Source organism: Aptenodytes forsteri, unplaced genomic scaffold (genome assembly GCF_000699145.1).
Source record: "Aptenodytes forsteri isolate BGI_AS27 unplaced genomic scaffold, ASM69914v1 Scaffold75, whole genome shotgun sequence".
NCBI classification, from domain to species: Eukaryota; Metazoa; Chordata; class Aves; order Sphenisciformes; family Spheniscidae; genus Aptenodytes; species Aptenodytes forsteri.
This window is the reverse complement of record NW_008794171.1, coordinates 1,910,055-1,927,587: the sequence shown is the minus strand read 5'-3', so window position 1 is coordinate 1,927,587 and position 17,533 is coordinate 1,910,055.

Here is a 17,533-nt window from a genome sequence, read left to right as displayed (position 1 = left end):
ATATTTCTCCATGTCAGGTTAGAAATTTAGTCTATTGTAAGTGAGATTATTGAACTTTCACACTGCCATTAACTTTATGGCATAAACTGATCACAACTTCTTCATGATGTTTTATCATAGCTTCACTCCAGCTCAAGGCTTTCAAATGCATAAAAATACAAAATGTCAATCTGCAGGTTTCTGTCCTCAGAGAAAGCTGACAGTTTATGACAAAGATGGCTTTGCTCTACCATGAGCAAGTTAGAAAATGTAGGAGAGGGAAGATAATCTGGATACACACCGTTTCAGTACACACACCCATGTTACACATGCACACACATGCACCCATGCACACATGCATGCCTACGCTTGCTATGTGCTAATGGTTTTTATAATAACCGAGGCAGTAAACAGTGAAATGTCCTTCAATTTAGTCATGTGCGTTGGCTAATCCTGAAAGTTCTGTGACAGAAGTTGGTGTTGAGAAGGCATTAAGTGGGCTAGGAGTACAGAAATCAATCGAGGTTGGGTTCCCAAGCAAAAAAAAACAGGTGAACGATAGTATGAAGGTATTTGAGAAAGCCAGAGACAGGCTGAAACCGGCTTTGTTGACAGAACAAAGACAGCAAAGAGGTGAGGTAAGGCACGAAGACAGACCAATGTCCTCAGACCTCTGTAACTGAGAAGGAAAACAGAAAGACTTTATGGGATGCCCTATATTGCTGTGAGGTAGCTGGGACTGCCAGAGACTTCTTCTGAGTTTGCATTTCTATAGCAAAAAATTTGCATTGTTGTCTGCTGCTACAAGTTTAGTAAGAACACTGTGCTTATATGACTTATCTTCTGAGCACTTTACAATCATGTTATGCTTTTTAATCCAGCTTTAAAACAAGTTAACTGGCATTAAACTATTCCAGAAAGGAACATTTTTAACAGTGATGCTTCTTGGTTTACAGTCATTACCTATTGTTTATATAGTGCTCAAAATTGGGCGGGGCATTTTGCAAGCCCCAGCTGAAAGAGATACAAATCTAAGCAGACTGGCAATGTGCAAATGCAAGATGAAGCGGGGAGGGAGTGGAGGGAAATGGAAAGAATATTGGATATTTCACCCGTCTTTCTCTCAAATGCCCAGTGCATTTGCTATTTTTTTTACACTGACTTTTGCCTGTCTGCTTTCCCTTCTCGTTCCAACTTTTGCTTTTCCATGTGTTTACCCAACCTCACCTACTTTCCCCTCCCCCCTCAGAGAGAAGCAAACAAGCACAGGCACAGCCTGGCCTCCTTCTGTAAAAGCTAAGTCTTGTAGGTGAGTTATAAATTCTCTTCTGCATCTTTTGCACATAGCTGGAGGGCCCAGTTTTTGCCCGATGTGAAGGAACACAACACTTCTTTAGCTGGAAGAACAGGGGTTTACAGCCCATTGTCTCTGACCTATCTCAATACCACTTCAAACTGCAAGGAGAACTTACCTAAACATCAATCACCAGACCTAGCGAGAGCCTCTACCACCAAAATCAATGCCATTTTGCTACCTGTGTACATCAGAGGATCTGACCGTGTTATTACAGCTTAGGAAAACACTCTGGATTGCCAAAAGCACTCAAAACACTTTATTAATTCAGTAAACAAAAGCACTTTCTACAGCTTCATTAAGCAAGGCGGCTAGAGCAAGCTTCTAATTTTTAACTAGTGTTTTAGAAAGTTTTGCTTTTGAATGCTGAGGGAAGCGGGTAGATACCTTTGCTTACCTTCTACACGGGGATAAGATGGCCTCCAGGCTCCAGAGTTCCCCGCAGCTGGCTTCAGGCTTTCCAGCTCCTCTCTCCTGGAGCGTGGTGGTCTGAGGGAGGCACAGCAATGTTTTCGGGTGATGGCCTCTATTAAACCAATAGCTGTTTCTCTCCGGGGAATGAGGAAATACCCCAAGTTATCCCTGGTTGGCCAGCGTGAGGTTGGCGTGCCACCCAGTGTTATTGATCATTTTAAGGCAGTGTTCCAGTGGTCAATGCCTCGGCCCCCCGGGACACGCAGATCGGCGCAGCGGAGACCTTTTTAGTGCCGCAACCATTTCAGCCATGCACAGTTTGGTGGAAGAGGAAAGGCAGGAGATGGCAGGAGTGCAAGCACGTGAAGAGGAACAATAAGCGTGTGGCAGAAAATGTGGTTGAAGTACGAGGTGATGGCACAGCAAACTATGGCCATCAGTGAGGAGTCATCTTCCACACAAAATTTGGCACTGGCTTTACTCCAAAGCGTGCTGCTGGGAGAGCTGGGTGAGGAGACTGGGGACGGGAAGGGAAGGAAAGAAAATTCTCAATAAGGCAGGGGAAAAAAGAGGGAGAAGGGCAGAAAGGCTGGAGAGAAGGGAGAGGTGTGACCAAGTGAGGAAACAAGGAAAGAAAAACACAATTCCAAGGAGGAAAGAGTGGGAATATGGAAGGGAAACTGAGGATTTGCTTTGGCAAAGGACAAGAGAAACCTAGAAGAGACACTAGAGATGGGCCAAGAAATGAAAAACACAGCAAAGGGTATGAAGAAATGTCAAAATTAAACTGGGAGAAGACTCATACTGAGGAAAGAGGGATGTAGCAGTTTTCTTTTGTAGAAAATGTGAGAGTAATAACTGTTAAAATATGTTGAAACACTAAAACTTATAAATATATAAGTTACTCAGTAGGTTAGATTTGGCCCAAATCATGCTGGGAATATGCTCAGCTCTCTCTTTGAAAACATGTCTCCTCTGGCAGGCACGGGCCATTGCTTTGTTCTCAACATCCAGATGGAAGGGTGACTTGATCACAAAAACAGCAACGAAAGGGGCATGTGAGTGAAAGCAAAGATGCAAAATATTCCACTGTCCACCCCACCACCTCTCATCTTCATTCTTATTTTTGGAGAAGATTTCTCACTATGAAAGATTGTTGTGTAGGATGGAATTCATCTCACATGACTTTAGATGTCCATGAGGTAGATGTCACCCTAGACTGCCTTTATTCCTAGTGAGAGAAACAGGAGAAAATCACCAGACCTATTGTAGGAGCTACTGTAGGGTTATAATAAATCATTAATAGTGAAAGAATCTCAACACTTGTTCAGACCTAAATGCTGGCTTCTGTGGTCAGATGAATCCCATCCATGAGGACTACCAGCGTGGCAGGGTGGCTGCAAAAGCACAGGGGCAAAGCCTGGGACTTTGGTCCCCAGGTTGCACATTTAATACCACCAGCATCAGAGGATGCAGGGAAAGTTGTCTTCATCACTGACTCACAGCTAGTGAAAATCTTAAAAAAGCCCATAGAGTAGTCTCAGGCAAATAAACTTCATTACAGTGCAAATGGCAAAAAAGGAGGGAAACTGAGCTGAACCCAATGCCCCAAACTTCAGCTGACATCAGTGGCAACAGCATTTCACCACGTTTCAGGTGGTGGTGCTTCAACCCCAAGGAAAAGGAACAAAGTAAGTCTCAGCAAACTTCAGACAGGGCAAAGGCACAAGGTCTAGTGGCATTTAAAGCATTTAAAGAATTAAATTTAGAACAACTTGAAGACTATCAGCAATTTGCACTGACAGCTGGGGCACCTGGGGGGGAACTGCCAGCTTATGCAGAGAGTTAAGAAGCAAATAAGGAAACTTTGTAATGATACTTAAGATGAACCTCCCCCTAAGTCTTATATCCTGGTTGGTTGGAGGTTTTATAGACTCTTGCGCTATAATATCTCTAAGGTACCACCTTTCCCATCCTCACATAGCTAACATTCTCATTTGGGCTCAGCATCTTTGATTTTGATTCTGCTTTTCTCTGATTTTGTCCAGCTCATAGCCCTCCAGGGTGATGTGCGAGGCTTACCTCTGTATTGTCTCATTTGTACTGTGCTCCCAGCACTGTACATGCATTTACTGACCATTTTAGTGTCTTCTCTTCACCTTCCAAAGCCTATCCCATAGGCCTACCATATTTATTACTTATCATTTAGTGTCTAGACTGGATACCTAGACTTGATTGTGTCTCTTAATCTCAAATACCTCTCAGTGCCCTTCTCCACTGAATGCTTAATAGTTTTTCAAGCAAGTGCACAATGAGCGGAATGGATATTGTATTAGCTTTATGCTTTTCCATTTGCCTACAGCAATCTGTTGTCTTTTATTCTACTACATAGATTTTAAACTGTTTGGGACAAGTTCAGTGTTTTCATCTATGTTTGTGCAACACTTTGCACTCAGGGGCTTAACCAATGACTAGTGTTTCTAGCCATTACAGAAAAATAAAAATACTGGTAAGCTATATTAAACACAATTCTCTTACTGCTTCAAGAATATGCTTAGATTTGCTGTTGCTGAGTAGGATCCATATTCGTTTTTTGATGAGGACTGAACTAAATTCTTTTGAAGAGTGCAGGAGGCTTCAGTACTTGTGAGATTTAATGAGATTTCACAGTACTGTAAAATTAGGACCAGGGGAAGAGCTTATTTCTCGTTCCTGAACAGGGTCTTGTTGGTTCATTCTGAAATGCAGACTTCTGAGTGCAAACGATGCCACTCAGTCTCTGGGATTTTGAAACAATGTTCTGGCCTGAAATACTGCTCATTGTGGGGTACAGAATGAATGACAAAAAGAAGAGCACAATAAAAGTCTGTATTAACTCCAGAGAGCCTGACTCCTACCTGTTTTTCTGAAGTGAAGTCCTAAGAAATGAAAAGATCCATATTCGTTTTTTGATGAGGACTGAACTAAATTCTTTTGAAGAGTGCAGGAGGCTTCAGTACTTGTGAGATTTAATGAGATTTCACAGTACTGTAAAATTAGGACCAGGGGAAGAACTTATTTCTCGTTCCTGAACAGGGTCTTGTTGGTTCATTCTGAAATGCAGACTTCTGAGTGCAAACGATGCCACTCAGTCTCTGGGATTTTGAAACAATGTTCTGGCCTGAAATACTGCTCATTGTGGGGTACAGAATGAATGACAAAAAGAAGAGCACAATAAAAGTCTGTATTAACTCCAGAGAGCCTGACTCCTACCTGTTTTTCTGAAGTGAAGTCCTAAAGAAATGAAAAAAAAAAAAAAACAGAAGCCATAAAATACTTAGAAAAACTGAATTTTGACTCTGAAGTGTTCAGTGGCTAAGCTGAGTGTATACAATTGTGCACATCTATTTTTCCCCCTGCAATATTGATTTTGAAGGCAATGAAAGCATTTTGTGTTCCACTGATCAATGCCTCCTGATTATATTGACTTACTGTTCATCATCTCTGGTCCTCCTTTTATTTCTATCTTTTTAGCCATAAACTCTTTATTAATTTTCCATTTACACGTAGTAGCACCAGTACTGAGAGAGGAAGTGTAAATATGTGAAAAGTCCTGTTCATCATGCCAGAAACGAAAGGCGTTCCAGCCCTACAATTTCCCTGTGTGGTGCAATGTGTGAGTTAGAAACTGAAGAATTACAGCCCCGTGCAGGTTTTTGAAGGGCATATCTGACTGCCCACTTACTCTATTAATAGATCTGCCCCATTTGGAGTGCAGCTGCAGAGCGCTGATGAGAAAATGCCCTTTTTGCTGTTGATACCCTGTGTAAAAAGGAGCCAGGCAGCTTTGCTCTCATTTATTCTAGAAAAAATCTTAAGTGGTTCCTCTGAAGTCAAAGCTTTATTCCAAGTACACAGTGACACTCCACTCAATTTAATTTATTCCACTTTGGCACCATGACACAAATTATCTCTTGCTGCTGTTTCCTATGACACTTTGTTGTTAATGTTTTCTTCAACTGAGGGAAAGGGAGGTTGATTTCCCTGAGGAAGAATCAGGAAGCAAACTGCTGTTAAGAGGCTTTTTCCAAGATGAGCTGGCTCTGAGGAGGTTCATGAGCTTGGGCATTGCAGATAACCTGCCCCAGAGCCCTTGGCGCTCCCTGCTCTTGCAACAGGTACCCAGGTTAACATGCCTGCCTGTATCCAGGACTGTGTGGATGCCCTGTTAAGGTAGAAAAAGCAAGGTGGAAACAGCAGTACCAGTGTTATGCAGGTTTTCCTTTACCTGGAGTATCCCAGACCCACCTAACCCCAGCCAACAAAGAGCTGATCGCATAGCAAGAGAACTGAGGAAGTTGAGGAGCAGCTCAATGCAAAAAGGCTCAAGTCTTGAATCAGATCAGAGATAGCAACAAGGAATAAAATTGAATAATTGAGTGGTGCAGGCTATGGTGCTTATATTAAGAATATATATGAGTCTGAAGAGGTGGAATGGAAGTTGTTCCGGACGAAGTTTGAAATAGGCTCTCTGCACTCTTTGGGGGTATATTCACTGCACAGTACCATCACACGTGTGGTCCTAAAACACAGCTTGGTCTGACTGTGCACTTCACAGGGACCACAGCTTAAATATCGCATGGATGGGTCTTCTCTTCTATTTTACCTATTTTTCTGATATTTTTTCCTTCTTCCTTTTCCCTTGTATCTCCTTTTTACGCACAACTCCCTCTCCAACATACTTAGGCTCTCTCTCCTCCCTGAGATGACATCCAGAGTCTTTGCTGAGCACTTTTCCCCCTCTGATGATGGTGCACACATCATTGACTCTGGGACAGTAGTGCCACCAGAAAGAGACAGTCCCTTAGGAATAAACCCTGTGGTTATCAGTGACTCTGTGAGCCTGGGGCACCCCAGGGTTGCACAGCCAATGTTCTGCAGAAGCACCTTCTGGGATGAGGGGGAATGGTGCCGAAAAAACACCCAGCAAGCTCTGCCCATCCAGCAAAGTATTACCCACTTCTTGCTTGTGTATGTATGTATGTTCATCTGATTTATCGCAGGGCTGATTTTGTTTAATTACCTGAGTGTCTTGTCCAGGGACAACACTGTGCCATCCCCACTGTTTTCTAAAATGGCAATGAACCATGACCTGTGGCCAAAGGTTGTTTGTGCTCCTAACACAGAACAACACTGTCACTATCCAATATTAAAATAATTAGAGGTTTGTGCTTTCATTTTGCTGGTTTCATGCAACACTTCTTTCTGGTTTTGGCTGAAAGGCATTTCTCATCCTTGTGTTTTGTCACTGGGGTTTGTCCAAGTATGTGCTCAGGGTGCAGGTGAATTCGGAGCTAAAAGCAGTACCCACAGGAAAATGCCCCTATTTACCCGACCAAACGAGAGAAATGTTACTTCTTCTGGTGATCCTTCTCCTCCCTTCCTAGCTTGCCCTGAACTGCCCTGGGTCTCTCAGGAAGCTTTCAGTAATGAAGAGCAAATATTGGGAATATACTAAAGAAACATGGGTTTTGTCAAAAAAAGGTCATTGCATTTTTTAGAGCTGTTTGACATTGTCAGGAGGGAAGGTTTCTGTAGTCCAGGGTGGTGTTTTTGGTCAGACTGAGAGACACGTGGCTTGGACAGGTAACCTGTGAGAGATTAAAAACTCCCATGCAAGGCTGAGGCATCTGGAGCAGCGACTTCCACTAGAATGAAAGAGGGGGGCAACAGCCATGAGGTTAGAATTGATCATTAAGTGTTTCGTTATTGCAAGGGGGACCGTCCTCTCATTAATCATCCTCATCTGGTTTTGTGCCAAAAGAAAAAAAAACCTGAAAATCAATACTAGTTGTGTGTGCGTAGCTGTAATGTTTCAGACATGCACATGAGGCCAGGTTTGTAGCCAGAATTACTGCTTGCTAGTAAAAGTACTTACTACTTACTTTGCCTCTATCGGAGAAACTGATATATGTAGAAAAATTGGATAAGCCTTTGGAAATACAGCTGGTGGCCAGATCCTGAGGTCTGTCTGTTTTTTCCAGCCGGTGCTGGCTGGTTGAAGAAAGGACAATCCATCCCCTTGCTGACCCTGAAGTTGTTAGTTTGGGCCCACTGTGGGACAGAATAGTATTTTAAATCTCCATGTATCTTATGTAGCAGAAGGGCCCAAGGCAATTAGGGCAATATTTCCCAAAGTGGGAAGTGCCTTTGGACATTTCTTAGCACTGCTTGGGTTTCTGAAAGTGATTTGCTGCTTGCGCAGACAACTGCATCACAAAATTTTTCCAGAAATCAAGTACTCTCCATCTTCAAACTATTTATACTTTTCTGCTCCTGTGTCTACTGGAAGGCAGTCTCAAGGCTTTTTTGAGGGTGAGGGGATGTTGAAGAAGGTGGACTGCAGGCATTTTTGTTTGTTGTCTAAAATTAGGTACCAAAAGGAGACATAATTAAAGGTCCTTTCTGAAAAGGTGTGAACTGTCTGTCTCCATCCTTGGAGATACAGTATCTCTATCCTTGGAAATATTCAAAAGCCATCTGGGCATGGTCCTGGGAAGCCTTGTCCAGGTGCCTTTGCTTGAGCAGGGGGGTTGGACCAGATGACCTCCGGAGGTCCCTGCCAACCTCAGCCACTCTGTGATTGTGTGACTCTGTGAAGGACTGTGATATATCAGAGAGGGATAGTAGCGCAGCGCTGGTGTGGCTCAGGGCCAGCTGCACTGCCCTTTGCACCAAGCACTGTGGTCATGTTTACAGCAGTGGCACTGTGCTGCCATGGGCTTTGGTCCCTGGTCCCTGTAGCAGAGCTGGCTTGAGTCCGCAGCTCCTCCACAGCTGGCATGAGGAAGACATAAAAAAGCTGGACTTAAAAAGATGTACAAACTGTCTGGCATATGCTGCTGTCATTCCTCAGTGGTGTAATCCATTCTTTATATTAGGGTGTGTGCCCAAATTGTGCTAAGGGCGGGACATGCATTAACTCTGTGATGACGGCAGGTCTCCAGAGGCTGGGGAGAAAGGTAAGAACCCAGGGAAGTGTTAAGAGGGAAGATACCGGGTGGAGACAGAATCATAAAAGAGCTAGGTGAGAGATGAACCCCCACACATTACAAAAATAAAAACCTGGAGGGCCTCCTGCAGTAGGCACATCTCGCCCTGTGCAACGCCGGGCCTTCGTGCCTGTGTCTTGCCTGGCCGGCGGCACAGGGAGGCAATGAAACACGATGTCTATCACCATTAGAGGGAGCTTGGTGAGAGCCCAAGGATGAAATGCAGACCTGAAAAGTTGAAGCAGTGCATGGAGGACAGTTGGTTCAGCTTTTTAAATCTATTTTTGATATCCTTATGATGCTTGTAGTATTGTATATGGCTATTATGAGATAAGGATGCACTTCCCTATGACCTGCCAGAAACACTGCTGCCTCTTCCTCACAAGAATTGCTTTTTGAAAGAAGCTGAGATTCTTTTAAGAATAGTTTAATAGTTTTATAACAGCTTGCATCAGGCATCCTCATCCCACCATAAGCTTACCAAAAAATGCAGTTGATACTGTCCCAAGCCTGTTCACCAGCTGATATTAAATGAACTGGATGCTTTTACTTGGGAAAAAGCAAACCAGAAAACCGTATGGATTCATACAGCAGTCAGAGGAAGGTTCAGCAGTTCCTGGATTCACCCAGGACATTGCAGATCCAGCTGCAGCCTCCTTCCACAGATGGGCTGAAACTGTCTCTGAAGGAGGTGAGGGATGCAGATGCCCGACTGCTGGGCTAGCCTGGTACTCCCTGGCCCAGGATATGCCTCCGTGAGCCTTCATGCTCTGAAGGAAAGGCGGGATGGCTCAGATCGGCGTGTCTCACCCCAGAGCATCCCAGTCCCGCTACACCGCTGGCCTTGGCCATGCTTCCCACCCCCTCCACTGAGCCAGCGCCAGCCCTTTCACAGCCACGCGTGAGAGGTTTCAGCATCTGGCTGGGAGCCACTTGGTTTTTTTGCTCCTCTATTGGTCTGCCTGTCTAGTCAGGCATTAGATAAAGGAACAAATTACTGCAGAGCATCTCATCACTGCATGTAAACTCCTCTGTGGTGTGCACCCAGCCCCTGGCACCCTGGGGAGAATGAAAACTAATTGTGAGAGACTCACCGGACGCCTGGGAGGGAAGAGGGATGAGCTGCCACCAAGCCCACGCTCATCTCCTTTCTGCTGAGCAGCTGATTGACAGCAACCTGTTACCGCCAGGAATTTGTCTTACATATCCAAATACTTTAACTTGTTCTTTGAGAATTTTGACTTTTTTTTAATGAGTGAAATATTTTCGGTCCTCATGGCTGCAGAGAAAAACTTCAAAGCTTGATCTGCTCAAAAATCAGAGGCCAAATAAGGAGAATTAGCATTTACTGTCTTCTGTAAAAAACTTTTCCATTTTTGAGAGCCTGACTTGTGTTTTTTAAATACCCCAGAATAGTGATATTGTGATTTTTGGCTAACAGGGCACTTTTAAAAAGCAGCTGTTGCAAAAAAACCCTGTGTGGTAAGTCACTACATGCATTGCTTTCTCTGGGTTTGTGCTCCTTTCCTCACTCTTTGTCTGGTTTATCTGGCTGGTAAGATTAGGAGCACTGCAGGGCAGGGAGAGTCCCTGTTTGTGTATTTGCACTGTGTCTTGCCACTTGTAAAGGAAGCGAGTAATCATCACCCTTGCTGCTTTCATGTCTACTTGCACAATAGAAATAATTAATAGTAATAGCAATGCTTTGCCTATCTGCGGCTCCTTTCATCTGAAAACCTTAAAGTGCTTGACAAGCATTAACTAAATGAGCTTCCAAATACCTGGAGAAGGAGTCAGATATAATGATCCCCACTTTGCAGATGAGCACACAAGAGAAGCGAAGGCTAACTGAGTGCTTACAGTTAGTCAGCTGAAACCATGTTTCCTCCATTGAGGCAGGTTGCTCAGCATTTCTTGAGGTTCAAGCTGTTTTCTCAGGTGCCCAAAGGTGGGTTTTGATGTCTGCTTTTTTACTTCCAAAACATACAGACTGTGGACCTGCGTGATCTGCCCCAAGTCCTGCAGGAGCTGGAGGAGCCATTTCAGGCACTGCGATTCATGAAGTTTCCCTTGTGAACTACTAGCCTGGCCTGGGAAAGGAGGAAGCTCTGCTTACACCGTGTTGGCATCACTGTGAGCAGGCAAAGCCAGGGTGACTCTGAGTTAGTCCTGGTTTCAGAAATATAAGTGGGCTCTGGTGCAGAAACACTCCAGCTTGGACCCAGGGGTGGTGCAGCCACATTTGCATCATGCTGCCTTTCACTTCATTACCCTTTCAGAGAGGGATCTGCATCTGAGTTGGCAAATTTGCTCAGTCTTGTATGCATGGTGCAGACTTACCAGGCTGCATCCCTGCCACAGTGTTCACAAGCCCTTACTTGCAAAGAAAGATGCCAAGAGCCCTGACCCAACTCCAGGGTCTTAATCCACAGTCATCTTTTTTCTCCTTTAAACCAAGGATGCTCTGCACCTGCCAGGATTGTACCCAGCAGTGGAAAGGAGACACTAGGCAAAAGTTGGGCAGAGGACAGAAGTCCTCAGTAGGGACTATATAGGATTCAGTTCTAACTCAGAATGATAGAACAAAGGCAAATGATGTTTTGGAAGACCACAGCAAGCTCTTAAAAGTGATAACTGAGTTCATGGAAGGGAGAGGGGTTTTTCCATACACTGTGGAATTTCTAATTTTATAGAAATTATTTTCCTTTTTAATACTAGACCTGAAAGGTTTCCACTCCATCCAATGGCACTCGGGCTGTAACATAGGCTTCTTCAAATAGGAAGCAACAGAGTCACTGAAGAGCAGCAGGGCTGCTCTTTATTGCAAAGCTTTGTAGACACAGATGAAAGACATTAAAAGTGTTTGGCAGCCATCTGCATATCCCATAAATCACATCGTTTCACTGTGGGCAGCCATCCAGGCTTCCACAAGGTCATCACATTTTCCCCACTTGCTCCTTTTCAGGCAGAGAAACTGGACAGAAGAAGTTGTCTGGACAGCAGGTAACTTCTGTTAGCTCCTCCACTGCACACAACACCCTCCCATTTAATCAGCAGACCCCCAGCAAAGTGTCACAAACCTGCTGGGAATTTGGAGGTTTGTAACACTTTGGGGGATGGCTTGCCTGGCAGAGGTGAATTTGCAACAGTTTGGAAGCCACTTGTGCAGATGCAATCACATCACTTCTTTCTTTTCTTCCCACAATGCTCAATACCTTCCTTTCTGCTACCTGCTTTAAATAGTCCCAGTTAGTTTTCCAGTGATGGGGTTTCTTACCACAACTCCCCTATTTACCCAGAAAGAAAATGGGGCAATGATCTCATAGGAGGAAAACAAAAGGGCCACATTTCCTCTAGAGTTAGTAAGTAGGTCAGTGCTGCGAGACATGATGGAAGAGGAACCCATGATGCCCATGGGGCAGCTGGAGGAGGCTGGGCAGGCAGCAGAGCTGCTCGGGAGAAAGCCAAGGAAGCCCTTGGAGCTGGCACTCCTGCAAGCAGGCAGCAAAGGTGGGTATGAAAGGGTTTCATCATGCAACTGGGTTACAGCATCACTCCCACAAAGAGTGAAAGTCCAACGAGACCCCGGTCTCCACCACCCTCATGCACAGAGGGAAGGTGGTGGGACAGGAGGGCTGTTGCCTTGCTTCCACAGCTGGACAGGAAGCCAGGAGACCAGGCTGCCTTCCTGCATGAGTGCCTGGAAGTTACCTAGCCTTCCTCTTTCCTCATTTGTATAATAGGGTTAATAAACACGCTCTGCCCAACAGTGATGACGTAAAGTTAAGCTCTTTCATGTTTGTTAGGTGCTACAATGGGCAGCACTATAGAAACCCATAAATAATATACCTTGAAGTTCTGTCGAGGTATTAGCCTTGTTTTAACAGTGCGGATATTACATGAGTTACCACACGCTAGAAGCTTCTCTTAATTAGGATTAAAACTTACTTTTTTTAGCCTTGCTGTAATGGCTTTTGAGGCTGAACACATTACACTTGCTTGGTCTATTTGGCAATTTATTATAATCTCTTCAAACTTGCAGCTCCTTTCAGTACACTGTTAAACGCCTTCCTTCTCACTGTTGCATCCCTTTACAATCTTTGAATTTAAGTATCTTTTTTCCCAATGTATAATTAATTTCTCTAAAGTATAAATTCAGCTACAATATTGTCCTTTGTCATCGATGTGGCAGATGTAGGATTTGGCTCAAACCCATGATGAAAGGATCTGTGGGCTGCTTCTGATATAACAGGAGCCCTCTTTTCCATTTCACGCCTTGGCTCAAGATTTGTCCGCAGCTGGTAATGTACCAAAGCAGCTGTTCTGCAAGGAGAGCGTCTGCACAGAGAAAATTATTCTGCCCTAATGATCTCCAGACAACTATTGTGGTAAATGCCAAGTGTGACCATGAGCTGGGTGCATGGACTGAGCCCAAATGGCTGGAGGGCAACGCTGGGGAGCCGTGTGGACTCTGACGTGGGAATCTGGAGGGCTGGTTTCAGTCTCCGTCCTGCCACAGGGATTTCTGGGCAGACATGAGTCAGGTCCACACTGGGCCGCCTGTAATATGGGCTACAGCTCCCCTTCTAATATCCTCACTTATCACAGATCCTTGTAACTATTCTTGGAGTTTCAGCAGCTTTTTTGTCCTTCTGTCTCCAACTGTTTCAGTGCTCAGACTTGGAGTGCTCCTGGGAAGCGCTGTATATGACAAGGAATCCTTTCTCACCAAGGTCCTATCCAGAATTGCAAATAGAAGTGGTGGAAGCCTTCAGGGCAGACAGTTTTTGAGATTTCCAACCTACCAGTGTGAACTCAAAAGATTCCACTAATTCAGATACACCTGGTGTGACTATCCAAGACCGTAACATGAGGTTTACCTTCTGCTTACTACTGCTGCAACTCAGAAAATTATTAGAAAGTGCAAGTGAAATTGTTTTTCCCAGATATACTATGAGGCTTTTGTATTTAATATGTGTTCATGGCTTGAGAGTGTGGGAAAACCGAGGAAGGGGAAGGATGGCTTGGTTAAGAGTGTGGTGTGAAACTTGGGAGGGTGTAACTCAGTTCCCAGCTTTACCACAGGCACTCTTTTTCACCTTGGGATGGTCACTACAGGCACAGCTCCAGGTTTGGTGGCAATACCAGCTGAGGGTAGTCTTATGCTGGAAAAAGACAGACTAATTCTCCAACCTGGATTGCAATGCAGACACAAACCAACATAGCAGAGGGACTGGGAACAAGTGTGTACGAATGGGAACTCTACTGCTATCAAGAAGAAGCAGACGGAACAGGGTAGTCAATCTGCTTGAACATCAGCTCATCATCTGCTCAGTGGAGAATGCAAGCTGGGTTTCAGTAGTAAGCAGCCTGAATAAAGTGCTCATCTCTGAACACGTTGCCTAATTTCAACGAACTGATGTATAGTCAATGCAGAAGATCAGCATGTCCAACATCTCTCTTCATTGACCTTATGGCCATTGCCAGGTTAACTAACTTACGTATTCTAGTTAATTCACTAACATTAGTTGGCACAAGTATGGGCTTTAGTGGATTAACTTAAGCTAATTATTGCAATCATTCCTGATGTACTTAAAAAGAAATCTCCATTGGTGATGTTTCAGGGCTCATTCACAAACTGGTACTCAAGGTGTTCGCCCTTCAGACCTATGAACATTGCTCCTCATTACAAAACTTCGAAACCCAGCCATGCACTAATTTTAGCCTTCAGAGGAACAGAAAGCCTCAGAGGAACCAGTATCCAACCCTTTTGCTGAAAGGATCCTGAACAAAGGGACAAACTTAATCCCATTACCTCACTGCCGGAGGGGAGCTTCCAGAAATTTTCCTGATGCAAGGGCAAAACAGCTGTTCTTTCATCTTTTTCTGAGTCATGCTCAGAGCACCTCTCCGGAATGTAAATGTGCCTGGGTTTAATGATGTGACAAGGTAATTAAGTGTTAATGTGTGGATGCAAAGGGTATACAAGTTGCCAGATCTAGTAAATGCTGAAGCCAAGCTAAGGCGTTTACCAGACTTACAACACATTGCTGATATAGGGTGCTAATGCCCACACATTATTCCTGTTACACAAATAATTTTTGCGGTAATAGACAAAGAAATTACCTTTGTATTTGAATTTTGAATAGTTATTCTAGCAAGAAAGCAACCAGGACCCAATCCTGGGCACATGAGAAGCAATAGAAAAACTAGGACATAGGACTATTATTATTTAAATTACTATAGTGCTGTCGGGTGCCAGCTCAGAACTGGACACTCCCCCTTCCTATTCCCCATTAGCTCAATGCACTATGAGTCCACATATATATAGATTTATGTTAAACATATAACAGAATTCTTTAGTTACAAAAAAAGAAAACAAAAAGAAGGTCATAGCAAAACTGTACCTGGTCTTATTAAATATGTCTAATGTCATGGAAATGGCTGATGTAAGCAATTGAGCTCTCCACAATCTCATTCAAATTGCATGTTACCCTCTAAATAAAGATATTTCCTATTCAAATGCAAATGTTCATATGTTATAACAATGAATATTTGCACAGCAGGTACCCAGTTCTGTAAACTCAGGTGTTTGAGTGACAGGAGATAAAGCTCGTAGTTTGCCTTGGCTCAGGACAGCTACTCTGGGCAAGGGACGTATTCACTGCAGGAGGCTGCAGGGTCCCAGGCCCTGTGCAAAGATCACAGTGGGAATATGCTAACCTGTTAAAAGGCCACCTTGGCCTTTTCACAGCTTCATAGCCCACCAGCTGGCCCATCGGTCCCACCACAGTTGCATGTTTGATAGCTGTGCCACCGGCTGGCAAAGCCTCTGCCTGTCCTGCAGTCATTGTCTTTTCTTTTGCTTTCTGATTATGCCTTTTGGAATCACAGTACTATTAGTTGGCATCATTTAAGTAACTGAGTGACACAACAAAGCAGTGGAAAAGGAAGATGATTTTTAACTATTGGTATTTTGAAAGAGAGGACATAGATTGACGTGAGATGCCAAGAGGTTGGGCAGTGTGGCGTTTGCAGCAGAAGAATGAAGAGACGAGCAAGGTCTTCAGGGTTATCAGGAAGTCTGTGGGTGCCACTTCTGAGGATCAGGATCTCTCTTTGTACAACATCTATATTGTCCTATTACTTTTTCTCCTTCTCATTGTTCATCAATTAACTGACTTGAGAAAATGAACATCAGCATGTGTCAGAGAGCAGCTTACAGCTGAGGGACTCTTGCTTTTACAGCTATGTTAAGCTGACCATTTGCAACTGTCTGACTGTATCCTTACCCACGTATACTGGGCTTTCAGTCCTCGCAGCTAAAGAGATGCAATGAATAGCCTAAAGAAACTGAAAGCTTCTTTAGTAAGATACTCTGTGTGTCTGTGTGCTTTGTGTCTGAATTTAGATGAGACTCACCACGGTCCAGGTGGCTGGAGGCTGGGACGCTGTGAACCCCACCTGCTTTTTGAATTCTGTGTGCGACTTCAGAGCCACCTGCACACCAGTGATGGTGAGGCGTTCAGCACAGCTGCCCGTATGTGTAGCTGTCTCTGTTGCATGCCAGAGGGTGAACCTCATGCAAATGCCACATAAAAACATTCATATCACTGAGCTAGGTTTTGACTGATGAAGTTAAACCTGTGGCTACCAAATTCATTTGAGAAGCCTCTTACACCTCTATCCATGAGTAACCATTAGCTTCAACAGGAAGAGGTCAGATGGTTCTGGAGCTGAAAGGGGAATTTCACAACTGTTAAACCTGGCAATGGGTCTCAAGTATAATGCTGTATTCCAGAACTGCAACTTTTTAATGTCTTTAGTCAGTTAAAAATGAATAAGAGAGCAGTATGATTCTGCAGAGTGTCTTGCCACCTAGGGGGTGCTACCTAAATGGTTTAGAATAGCCTATCAATTCATACTCATACAGGTTTACACTTTGCCAAGATGGTAGTAGAGATGTTGTCTTAGAGGAAGTTAAGCTATAAAGGGAGAGACTGATTTTCTAGAGCGCTGCGTGGGCATGTTAATTACCAAGTTTAATAAAAGGGTGATCTTTGTGTGCCTCAATTCTTAGGTGTCCAAATGGAAAGACTTTACAAGGGCTCTAATTTCTAGAAATGTTTGTAAAAAGAGGCCTCATTTTGGGCACTCTAAAAGTGAATACATTCAGATCACTTGCCATCTTAATAAATGGGTCAGAAAATCCTAGAAATTGGAGAGGTACTGGAGAATTCTCTCTCTCTCTCTGATAATGCTGGATTGTAAACTAGTGTTATGCCATTGAAAAAAAAACAACAAAGGCAGCAAGATGCTAGCTTTAGAAATCTCAGACATGATAAAGGAGTTAAATTAAAACTAAAAAAAAAAAAAGGGTTTTGACAGGGATGGCAAAAAGACCAACAAAAAGTTGCTCCAATATGCCATACCACCTAGTCTGGAAAAAGGAGGACAAAAAAGCAGCCAAACTTCCAAAAAACACCAACTGGCTCTAGGCTGGACAGGTAAGTGAGCAATTTATGCATTCACCAAAGGATTGGCAAAGGTCCTGCCATGGTAGCAACCTCCTCCCTAGCCCTGCTCTGCATAGCTGGGCTCTCTACCTATCCCAGTCCTACCTGCTGAAAAGGAGGAGCTTTGCTCCGTCCATTCCTTATTTATAACTTGTCGAGAGCTGGGAGGGAGGGGTGAGTTCTCTGTGGTGCATCCTGCTGCTGCCTGCCCGTTGCCAGCCTTGCAATCACAACTACAA